Here is a 12,377-nt window from a genome sequence, read left to right as displayed (position 1 = left end):
GATGAGAACCTTTATAGTTTTAGCATTAGTTTGCAAACTATACCATATTATAGTTTTTTTTTTTTATGGAATTTAATATTTACTTCCATTTTTGTGTTTAAAGGCAACTGCAACAAAGCGCCAATTCGCGCCAGTGACTTAGCAAGATTCCAGAGGTAGGCCAGCCCATTTGTGATATGAGAAGTTTGCTGAAATGATTAGCATACACTATGTGAAAATTGCTTTTGAGCCACTGGTGCAGACTAGGTAGCTAACAATATCTTATAAAATCTCTATAAAATTGGCTAACTTTATATCAAATAAGTGACCTTTGCATTATGTCTAACTTTATTACACAGCAAATGAACCAATCAGAAGATGGACCATTGTCTTTGTTCAGTCTCACCAGATTAAATGTATCCAGGTAAGCACTGCAGTAAAACTCTCACTAAGACCAAATCTAGCATTCTAAACAACTTAAGTTTATATTTTTGCATTATTTTTATATTTTATTAGCCAGCGACTCTACCATTGCAGTTCCACCTGACTAGGAAGGTCCTAATATGTGACCCTGGATCACAAAACCAGTCTTATGTTGCACGGGTATATTTGTGGCAATAGCCAACAAAACATTGTATGGGTCAAAATTATAGATTTTTCTTTTATGCCAAAAATCATTAGGATATTAAGTAAAGATCATGTTCCATGAAGATATTTTGTAAATTTCCCACCGTAAATATATAAAACATTTATTTTTGTGAGTGAATGCAGCACAATCGCCAATAGAAATGAACAACTTTAAAGGCGATTTTCTCAATATTTAGATTTTTCTGTACCCTCAGATTCCAGATTTTCAAATAGTTGTATCTCGGCCAAATATTGTCCTATCCTAACAAACCATACATCAATGGAAAGATTATATATTCAGCTTTCAGATGATGTATAAATCTCAATTTAAAAAAAATTACCCATAAGACTGGTTTTGTGGTCCAGGGTCACATATCAGCGCACAGGTGGGTTAACTACTGTAGGAAGGAGAACGATCATCACACAGTGATTTCTTGCATGTATCTTACTGTGTATTTGTCTCAAACAGGTACTCCTTCACTGCAGACAAGCTGAAATGGGCTAAAATCATCTATTTCAGTCGTTCAACTTCTTTCTATGCATCTCAGCATTTTTGGACAGAATTTAGGATTTGTAAGTATTAAAATTTAATCTGGCATAATTTAATTTAGTTCTTTTGTATGCTATTTATTGACAAAAGCTGTTTACAAATATATATTCTTAAGTTTTTGTGAAAATAATAATAAAAATTAACAAAAAAGGAGGTTAAAAATAATGTGACACTAATATTCTCTCTCTCTCTCTCTCTCTCTCTCTCTCTCTCTCTCTCTCTCTCTCTCTCTCTCTCTCTCTCTCATAGTTTTGGAACCGGGATCTCCTCTGAAGGACTGAGTACATTTGTGTTTGTGGGCACGCACACAGACCAGGGAACACTCTGATGTTGTCAATCAAGTTCTGAACAGGAACCAATCTTTGGAGAAGTTCATTTATTCACAAAGGTGGACAAAAACATTGTGTTGGCTTTTTAAAGATTATTTTGATGATGACTTTTACTCCTATGCTGTAGAAAAGATGGAGTAGACAGTCAGACATTGATAATAATAATAAATGTTTCTTGAGCATCAAAGAGACTTCTTTCAAAAACATTACGCCACTTAAATACTTCTTTTGGCCACCAGTGTACATGAATCCAACACATTTTTGGAAATAAGTGAAATTATTTTTAAGGTGGGGTTATGTGTCTTGTATTGTGAAAAGAACTGTGTTTTGTCCTGTTTTGGACATTTCCTTTTTGAATGCTTAAAAATGTATTTATATTCTGCAGTTTTATGAATGTAATGGTTGATATTTCATTATAATACTTGTATAAGCTAAACAACCAATGACTCTACATTCATTTAGTCAAATGCTAATGTTTTGTTTATGATTTTATGTATGTTTTCAAAAATGTTTGCAGTGAAGGACAGCACATAATGTGTTAATTTAACACGTTTACACATCTTTGTGCTAACCTCTCTGACATATTTACTTTGTTAAAATCATTAACACAATGAATGAGTTAAAATTAACACAAAAAATGTTGTCTCTAAACTTACCCATTAATGTGTAAAAATTTCACACATCATTTCCAGCATTGGCATGTTTATTTTGTGATATATATGAAATGTTTTAAATAAAAAAATGGTATTTTGTGATAACTTTGTCTAATTGGTTTGTATGAAAGTAGTACTTATGTAGGATAAAAATTTAAATTAATCATATATCAAAATTATGAAATCTAATTTATATTTAGTACAAATAAAAATAATTACAGTAGTGTACTGATTAGCTTAGTTTTTACAGTAATGCACTGTACTGATTAGCTTCGTTTTTACAGTAATGCACTGTATTACACAAAACTGAAATACGGTCTGGTACTGTAACTCTTAATTACAGTAACTTACTGGCAACAGTGTTGCCAGTAAGTTACTGTAAAAAACCCTTGAAAAGTCTAACAGTGTAGCTAATTCCCTATTGTGACATGCATCCACATGAAAAAGTGGGGAAAAAACGTGAAATAACTTTGTTCTATCCAATTGTTGATTGGATGGAGACAAAAAAAGAGAGAAATATATATGTTGTAGCCTATATACTGTTGTCATTATCAGACCGGAATAAACAGCATATTTTATAGTTTCATATTTCTAGGAATATATTTACATTGATAATTACATTTTTCTTTCATGCATTTATGTCACCTCTGTGCTGAATAATTTTGGTAGAAATATTGATACTTCTCATTGAATGTTATGTACTTTAAATTGTTCCTTTTTCCTTCACATTTACAAAATGTTCACTTTTTTATGAAAATATACAACTATAATGTCACTATAATTTTGTTGGAGAATGGAGTGAAAAACATTATACGTGTGCTACTACAAATGCATGGTTTTTTAGCTTTCAATACATTCTTTCTAATGCTGCCAAGACTATTACAAGTCATTTCTGCAGTTTTGAAAAAAAAAAACTCATTTGTTAGCCAACAAGATGACATTATCTTGGTAACAAATCAGCAGAATTTGCAACAACAATGTGGAATAAAATCTAGATAATATCCCCAGGCCATCAGGCCCTCCTTATCGTTGAGACCTGCAGTGTATAAATGCTGTCTCATTGCGTGACTAGGAATTCTGGCCATCTTTTCGGCACCATCAATAATACATGCTGATGATTTAACTAGTTTTGTAAAACATTTCCATCCCCTACATAATTTATCTCACCCAGTCAATGCATAATGAATAGCACTCAACAGACAAACTGCAGTGTTGCAGTATTCAGATTTAGAGTCATTGAGAGATTAGTCTACCATTATGTGTAACAGAGCTTCCACTTCCACCTTGGTAACAGTAGAAGCACAAAGAGTGAACACATTGAGTTGTGAATCTTAACATCCTTCACATCAGATGTTCATCTGCCAGTTCAAGTAACAAGCTGTGGTAACTTTAAATAAATGTTTACAAATCTACAAAGCCAAATTTATACTTTTTTCTAGATGCAAAGGTGTCTGTGTGTGTTCAGGGACTATAATATAAGTATATATTCACATTTGTAAGCCCTAATCCAACAGTAGCTTTGTGAATGAATGAATTTCATTAAAGATCCAATGCAAAACCAATAAAACAGCGTTATTAGAACACCAGGGAGATTTGTTTTTATTTGAGGAAGGGTGAACCTGCCAGGGAAAGTGATTTCCTACTTTGTGCTTCTGAGAAATGCTTCATTAAAACAGAGGCAAGGTTAGTTTTCTAACATTGTGTCACTTTAAATGTTATATCTGGCTTGATCGAGAATCCTTTTTACTGAGTAGCAGCTGGACCAATCAGACACCAATTTTTCATTATATTTAATGAACAGTCGAAAAGACCTCTCACCCAAACACAAAACTATAGATGCCAATGTGTCTGTGAACAACCACCCAAAAGGTAGAACAGGCCCTAGTTACCATGGCAGCAAAGGCACGCCAGCGAGATAATTCTGGGTTTGTGACCCAAAGGAATGCGGAGAGAGTCAGCATTCAGTGGAATTCCCCATTTAAAACAGACACATAAAGGCCCATAAAAAAATTACTTCTTTCCATGAATTCATAGACGAAACTTTCTATGAGTGAACAAGCATATTCCCAGGACATTGTGTGTATTATTACTGTTTTGTATTGTCTATTGTTTTGTAATTCGTTACATTTATATACAAGTATATACATTTATATTTATATTATTGTATACTGTTTTATGTTACCTAGTTAACATAACCTCATTCATATATCAAAATAATCCTGGTTTAGTATCTTACAATTGGTGTGCATCACTTCTGTATAGCATGCATTGTATGCAGTGTTGGTCAAGTTACTTGGAAAAAGTAATTAGTTACTGATTACTGATTACTTCTCCAAGAAAGTAATCCAGTTACTTTACTGATTACTTATTTTCAAAAGTAATTAGTTACTTTACTAGTTACTTTACTAGTTACTTTTCAAAAACATGATGCACGAAATGAATACACTATAAAGCAATAGACCTTTCTGCTTAATTCTATTCTTTCTGCATATTTCATCATCTAAAATTGAATCAAATGAAACATTATTTTTTAAAACTTGTTTTATTAGTTTCAGTATTTTAACTTTATGCACATTGCATCAATGACTCACTCATTAAGATGGTCGCCTGCCGCCTCCTACTGGCGTTTTTTAAAATATTATTTCTATGCACAAATAATATTTCTTATTTGTATATTCAAAAAATATTTTAAAATAATCTCATTACATTATTTAATGCAGTTTATTTGATTGGTAACAGCCCTTTAGCATCTTATTATTCTATTGTAATTTATTGATGAAATTTAAGAATTTTAAATGAAAGATGAAGCAAACGATTAGGGAAAAATGCCCTTTATAAAGGTTAAAATATCATAAATATGCCGATTTATATATGTTAAAGCTGACTGAACTGATGAGAATACTGATTTGGAATAAATTATATTTACAACACACACACACACACACACACACACACACACACACACACACACACACACACAAAATCCCAAAAAAATTCCTGTTCAAACAAATGTTTTACTCAGACAAGTGAATGACCGACCGAAGGACAAATGAAAAGGCTTAAATGTTGAGCCCTGGTATATATTTTTTATTATTATTCATTTATTTACCCATAAACCTGTCTTTAGGAAGCCATAAGTTTCAGTGGCAAGAATAACTTTGTGAAACCTTTGGGGGTGGTGGACAGGGTTTACATTAAGACAGGAGTATGCCTTAATCTAGTTGATCATGCATTCCTTTTCTTTTATTCCACAGCTGATGTGTGCAGTTTTTTATTGCTTGCATTAAAATAATTTTCTCTTGTTTTGTTTTTTAATTGCAGTCTTTTTCTTCTGCCATTCATGCTTATCAGCTCCATGCAATCGTAAGCTTTTCTTGGATCAGCTGCACACAGTCTGAAAAGGTTTTTTGGCAGTTTGCTCAAATAAAAGACCCATTCTAAGAGCTTTTGACTTTTCTACCTTGGGAAAGAACGTTAAACGAACAACTTAAAAAGGCATGACAAATCATGATAAGACTGACATCACTCACAACGTACCAATGCATTATCCCTCATGAACAAATATAACGTATGATGTTTGCACGTGCATACCAGTTTACCATTACGACATCGTTCATGAATAAACATGACGTCTGAACACGGACAAACGGTGCGTGTTGACGTGTCAAACTTCACGCGTTTCGTTTAAAGACTTTTGAACGCGATCGCTTGCCATAGTGTTTACCACTGACTTCGCGGCTGTTACGAACTGCTCCGAGACACGAAGGTAGAGATCCAAATGCAGCTTTAATGAGGGGTAATCCAAAGACGAAATCTAATAAACAGGCAATGGTCGAAACACAGGTAAGCAGTCCAAACAAACAAATAAACAAACCAACAAAACAGGCAGGGACCAGAGGCAAGAGAGTAATCCAGGGAACAAGGCAAGATATCCAAAAAACCAAGAAACAAGAAAACCAGGGAAAAACGCTCAGAGATGCAGTGTAACACAAACAAAACTTCGCAGTGTGTGAATGAGTGAACATGGTATAAATAGGTTGAGACTAACAGGGTGATGAGACACAGGTGAAGAGACACAGGTGAATGCAATCAGAGATGATGAGTCCGGGCAGTGAGTTATGGGAAATGTAGTTAGTGAGTGAATAGGAGAGTCTGGTGTGGAGTGCCCTCTGGTGGTTCTCAAGGGCACTCCAGCTGGTGACCGTTACATAGCCCCCCCTTTAAGGAGCGGATTCCAGACGCTCAAAATTCTCCAGGAGGGAGGTGGAGCGGAGGCGGACCTGGGGGCGGGATGGCGGGCCAGGCCCGTGCAGCGGAAGAGGACCTGAAGACTCCGGCAGGGCGGAAGGCCAGGGCGGAGCAGGCTCTGCAGGCGACCAGGGCGGAGCAGGCTGTGCAGGCGACCAGGGCGGAGCAGGCTGTGCAGGCGACCAGGGCGGAGCAGGCTGTGCAGGCGACCAGGGCGGAGCAGGCTGTGCAGGCGACCAGGGCGGAGCAGGCTGTGCAGGCGACCAGGGCGGAGCAGGCTGTGCAGGCGACCAGGGCGGAGACGAGCCTTCAGGCGGCCAGGGAGGAGACGACCTTCCAGGCGACCATGGCACAGGAACAGACACCGGCTCAGGAACAGGAACAGACACAGGGACAGGAACAGACACAGGGACAGGAACAGACACCGGCTCAGCGGAGACCATCTTGTCCGGAGACACTGGTTCGGCGGTGGCCAACTTGTCCGAAGGCACAGGCGTGGTTTCGGCCATCTTGTCCGAAGACACAGGCGTGGAGTTGGCCATCTTGTCCGAAGACACAGGCGTGGTTTCGGCCATCTTGTCCGAAGACACAGGCGTGGAGTCGGCCATCTTGTCCGAAGACACAGGCGTGGAGTCGGCCATCTTGTCCGAAGACACAGGCGTAGAAAGAGGAAGAGGAACCGATTCAGGCTCAGGATCAGATTCAGGCTCAGAAACAGATTCAGTCTCGACTGGACGAGACTCTGGATGGGCGGACGTGACGTGAAGCTCTGGCTCGGCAGGACTGACGTGAAGCTCTGGCTCTGGCTCGGCAGGACTGACGTGAAGCTCCGGCTCTGGCTCGGCAGGACTGACGTGAAGCTCTGGCTCGGCAGGACTGACGTGAAGCTCTGGCTCGGCAGGACTGACGTGAAGCTCTGGCTCGGCAGGACTGACGTGAACAGTCTCTGGATCAGGATCAGCACGCTCTGAGCTTGACGGGACCAGCAGCGAGGGCTTTGAGCTGGGTAGGACCAGCGGCGAAGAGGACTCTGAGCTGGTTAGGACCAGCGATGAAGAGGGCTTTGAACTGGACAGGACCAGCGATGAAGAAGGCTCTGAACTGGACGGAACCAGCGGCGAAGAGGGCTCTGAGCTGGGCAGGACCAGCGGCGAAGAGGGCTCTGAGCTGGACGGAACCAGCGACGAAGAGGGCTCTGTGCTGGACGGGACCAGCAGTGAAGAAGGCTCTGTGCTGGACGGGACCAGTGGTGAAGAGGGCTCTGTGCTGGACGAGACCAGTGGTGAAGGCTCTAGCTTGGCGGGCATGTCGCTTGCTGTCTCAGGCGCGGCGGGCATGACGCTCTCAGTCTCAGGGGCGGCGGGCATGACGCATACTGCCTTGGCTTCGGCAGATTTGGCGTGAAGTGCGGGCTCGGCTGGACTGGCGTGAAGTGCAGGCTCGGCTGGACTGGCGTGACGTGCAGGCTCGGCTGGACTGGCGTGAAGTGCAGGCTCGGCTGGACTGGCGTGAAGTGCAGGCTCGGCTGGACTGGCGTGAAGTGCAGGCTCTGCCACGGCGGGATGAGGCTCAGGTGTGACTGCGCTGGTGAGCGGTGTTAGCACAGGAGTTGCCAACACTAGAGTGGGCATGACGTGAAGCTCAGGCTCGGCAGATGTGACACCCACAGAAAAAGTTGAGCCACTCAGTTGCAGGGCCAGGTCAACATACTGTTTTAGAGTCCAGCTAGGGTGATAAAGTGGCATTATGGAGCTAAGCGGCTCGGATAGTCCTCCACGAAAAAAGATCATGAGACATAACTCGTCCATACAGGTCAAGTGAGCCAGCTCCAAAAAGTCCATGACGTATACCTCTATTGGTTGGTCTCCCTGACGGAGACGCATGATCTGTGCTGCTGGATTCATGATGGATCTGGGTCTTACTTGGCTGCTGGATCAGTGTTGGCGAAGTTTTCTGTTACGAACTGCTCCGAGAGACGAAGGTAGAGATCCAAATGCAGCTTTAATGAGGGGTAATCCAAAGACGAAATCTAATAAACAGGCAATGGTCGAAACACAGGTAAGCAGTCCAAACAAACAAATAAACAAACCAACAAAACAGGCAGGGACCAGAGGCAAGAGAGTAATCCAGGGAACAAGGCAAGATATCCAAAAAACCAAGAAACAAGAAAACCAGGGAAAAACGCTCAGAGATGCAGTGTAACACAAACAAAACTTCGCAGTGTGTGAATGAGTGAACATGGTATAAATAGGTTGAGACTAACAGGGTGATGAGACACAGGTGAAGAGACACAGGTGAATGCAATCAGAGATGATGAGTCCGGGCAGTGAGTTATGGGAAATGTAGTTAGTGAGTGAATAGGAGAGTCTGGTGTGGAGTGCCCTCTGGTGGTTCTCAAGGGCACTCCAGCTGGTGACCGTTACAGCGGCACTCATATCATTGTCACTCACGAGTCACGGCTCACGTCGCGAGACAGTCTCGCAGTATAACGCAGCAACGCAGCCTGCTTACGGGGAAGTAACAGTAATCTAATTACTGTTTTTGCAATTGTAATCCCTTACTTTACTCGTTACTTGAAAAAAGTAGAGGCTTTTTTCATGAAAATTAAGATTTTTTTCATGAAAACGTCTCTGTTACATATGTAACCCTAATTCCCTGAAGAGGGAATGAGACGCTGCGTCGAAACGCTGCAGGAACGCCCCTGCGTGAGTGCGTCATGAAGCACGTATGGAATCAGTCCAATGGCGAGACGGAACGTCATAGGCGGGTGACGTCATCGACCAGGAAACTATAAAACACCCCTGAATCATAACCGCCCTAGCTTTCGATCACGGGCATGCCGGGAATATGCCTGGGCAACGCAGCGTCTCCTTCCCTCTTCAGGGAACTAGGGTTACATACGTAACTGAGACGTTCCCTTTCAAGGGAACTCAAGCTGCGTCAAAGCGCTTCGGGACATTTCGGGCTTCATACATTTAGTGAATGCACGGGCAGATAGAGCTAGGCGGAACGGAAGAACATGATATTGGTACTCTTCGCCCCCGAGAGTGAACCTCAGGAACTTCTTGTGTTGTGGAAGGATGGAAACATAGAAGTAAGCGTCCTTTAGATCTATCGTGACAAACCAGTCACCACTGTGGGCAGGACCCCTCTGAATCGAGGTGGACGAGACCGCCATTTTATTTAGTAAAAAAAAAAAATAAAAATAAAAAAATATATATATATATATATATATATATATATATATACACAGTTTTATTATATATATATATATATATATATATATATATATATATATATATAAATGAATAAATAAATATATATATATATATATATATATATGAAGAGTTTGGTTCCAAAACGCGATAAATTTTACGTAAAATGCGATTTCCGCTATGTTATTCTCTCATGTTTTCTCCCTTTCTTTCCAAACCGCGACAAACGCCAGTCTCCTTTCTCTGCAGAATGCGATAAATCCGCTCAACCAATCACAGCGCACCATTCCACGCATTGTAAACAGTAACGGCGGCGCTCTGAATACACCCGGTATCCTAGTTTTTACTATCTACTTTGTACTTTTTGATCAACAATCAAACAAAATGTGTATAATTTTGACGGCATTGATGAACCTGTGGTGGTTTCTGCGGTAGGGAAGAAACGTAAGCCATCGAAATCTAATCATTTACGTGAGGAGATTAAGCAGACGAAGGCACGTGGGAGGAGGAAAAATGCCGGCTGTTTGTTCTCACATGACACGACAGCATCAAACTTCAGTCACGCTGACACGTTAACCCCTGGGGATCTTTTGAAAAACTTTCAATTGTTTTACTCAAAGTCAACGAAAACCGAGCAGGACCAAGCCATTTTACAGATGATCGCCGTCAAAAAAGTTCAGGAGGTATTTCCTAGCGATGGCTGATTGTATGTATTTTTAGTCCAGTGCCTGTAATAAGATATTGACCGAGTTCAGAGGCTGTCATATGTGGATCAACTTATTTTGTTGTGTATTTTCAACAGTTTCAATATGAAAAATAACTTTTATATTGATTCAATGGATTAATTGCATTTTGAAAAAAAAAGTGTCATGAATTTATTGCATTTTGGGGAAAAAATTATCAGTTTTTATAATAAATCTTTGAAATCAAAATCTGGATTTTTTTTTATTTAATTTTTTTTATTATAACCTAAAGATGCTATGTGAAAGTTTGAAACAGAAAATAGTGGTTTTCATCTTGCCACATTCTTGGTAAAGAAAACACATTTTACTCAAATTAATCAAAATGGATTTATCGCGTTTTGGAACCAAACTCTTCATATATATATATATATATATATATATATATATATATATATATATATATAATAAAACTCCTGCCTAGTATCAACTAAGAACTGCCTTAATTCTACGTGGTATTGATTCAACAAGGTGCTGAAAGCATTCTTTAGAAATGTTGGCCCATATTGATAGGATAGCATCTTGCAGTTGATGGAGATTTGTGGGATGCACATCCAGGGCACGAAGCTCCCGTTCCACCACATCCCAAAGATGCTCTATTGGGTTGAGATCTGGTGACTGTGGGGGCCATTTTAGTACAATTAACTCATTGTCATGTTCAAGAAACCAATTTGAAATGATTCGAGCTTTGTGACATGGTGCATTATCCTGCTGGAAGTAGCCATCAGAGGATGGGTACATGGTGGTCATAAAGGGATGGACATGGTCAGAAACAATGCTCAGGTAGGCCGTGGCATTTAAACGATGCCCAATTGGCACTAAGGGGCCTAAAGTGTGCCAAGAAAACATCCCCCACACCATTACACCACCACCACCAGCCTGCACAGTGGTAACAAGGCATGATGGATCCATGTTCTCATTCTGTTTACGCCAAATTCTGACTCTACCATCTGAATGTCTCAACAGAAATCGAGACTCATCAGACCAGGCAACATTTTTCCAGTCTTCAACTGTCCAATTTTGGTAAGCTCGTGCAAATTGTAGCCTCTTTTTCCTATTTGTAGTGGAGATGAGTGGTACCCGGTGGGGTCTTCTGCTGTTGTAGCCCATCCGCCTCAAGGTTGTGCGTGTTGTGGCTTCACAAATGCTTTGCTGCATACCTCGGTTGTAAGGAGTGGTTATTTCAGTCAAAGTTGCTCTTCTATCAGCTTGAATCAGTCGGCCCATTCTCCTCTGACCTCTAGCATCAACAAGGCATTTTCGCCCACAGGACTGCCGCATACTGGATGTTTTTCCCTTTTCACACCATTCTTTGTAAACCCTAAAAATGGTTGTGCGTGAAAATCCCAGTAACTGAGCAGATTGTGAAATACTCAGACCGGCCCGTCTGGCACCAACAACCATGCCACGCTCAAAATTGCTTAAATCACCTTTCTTTCCCATTCTGACATTCAGTTTGGAGTTCAGGAGATTGTCTTGACCAGGACCACACCCCTAAATGCATTGAAGCAACTGCCATGTGATTGGTTGATTAGATAATTGCATTAATGAGAAATTGAACAGGTGTTCCTAATAATCCTTTAGGTGAGTGTATATAGGCCTACACAAAATAAACACAATTACGTTTGCACAAAACAAAAAGCTGTGAATGCACACAAAATCTTATAGTCACGAAGGTGTAACTCTAGCCTTTTAATGTAAAATGGTCCCAAACATAACATTTCTCCTCGTGTCTGCTTTACGTGTTTCGCGGTTGAGCAGCATGCACGCACATGAACTTGCTTTATCGACGATCGATATGTTCTATCACTCAAACTATTTTCAACAATTAATCGATCGTCGATTAATCGTTTGCATCCCTAATATGTACTATTCCAAATCTTATTTATATTACACATTCTCTGTATATGTTCATTTAAACTACATTTATAATTACATTAAAAATAACTGTTAAAGGTGCTCTAAGTGATGCCACGCGTTTTTTAGGCCAAAACATTTTTTGTCACCTACAGCAAACATCTCCTCACTATCCGCTA

The 12,377-nt window shown here is 40.3% G+C and overlaps 1 long non-coding RNA gene across 1 annotated transcript; it reads left to right on the top strand.

The window, feature by feature from the left end:
• The first annotated feature begins 537 nt into the window (after positions 1-537).
• LOC309494649 lies at positions 538-982 on the top strand. Its single transcript, XR_014204423.1, has 2 exons — positions 538-711; positions 784-982. It is a non-coding gene; the product is annotated as an uncharacterized lncRNA (long non-coding RNA).
• Positions 983-12,377: the final 11,395 nt, after the last annotated feature.

This window comes from Leuciscus leuciscus, assembly GCF_965113295.1.
Source record: "Leuciscus leuciscus genome assembly, chromosome: 3".
Classification (NCBI taxonomy): domain Eukaryota; kingdom Metazoa; phylum Chordata; class Actinopteri; order Cypriniformes; family Leuciscidae; genus Leuciscus; species Leuciscus leuciscus.
The sequence above is the reverse complement of the archived record's forward strand: the minus strand, read 5'-3'. Positions and strand labels throughout refer to the sequence as shown.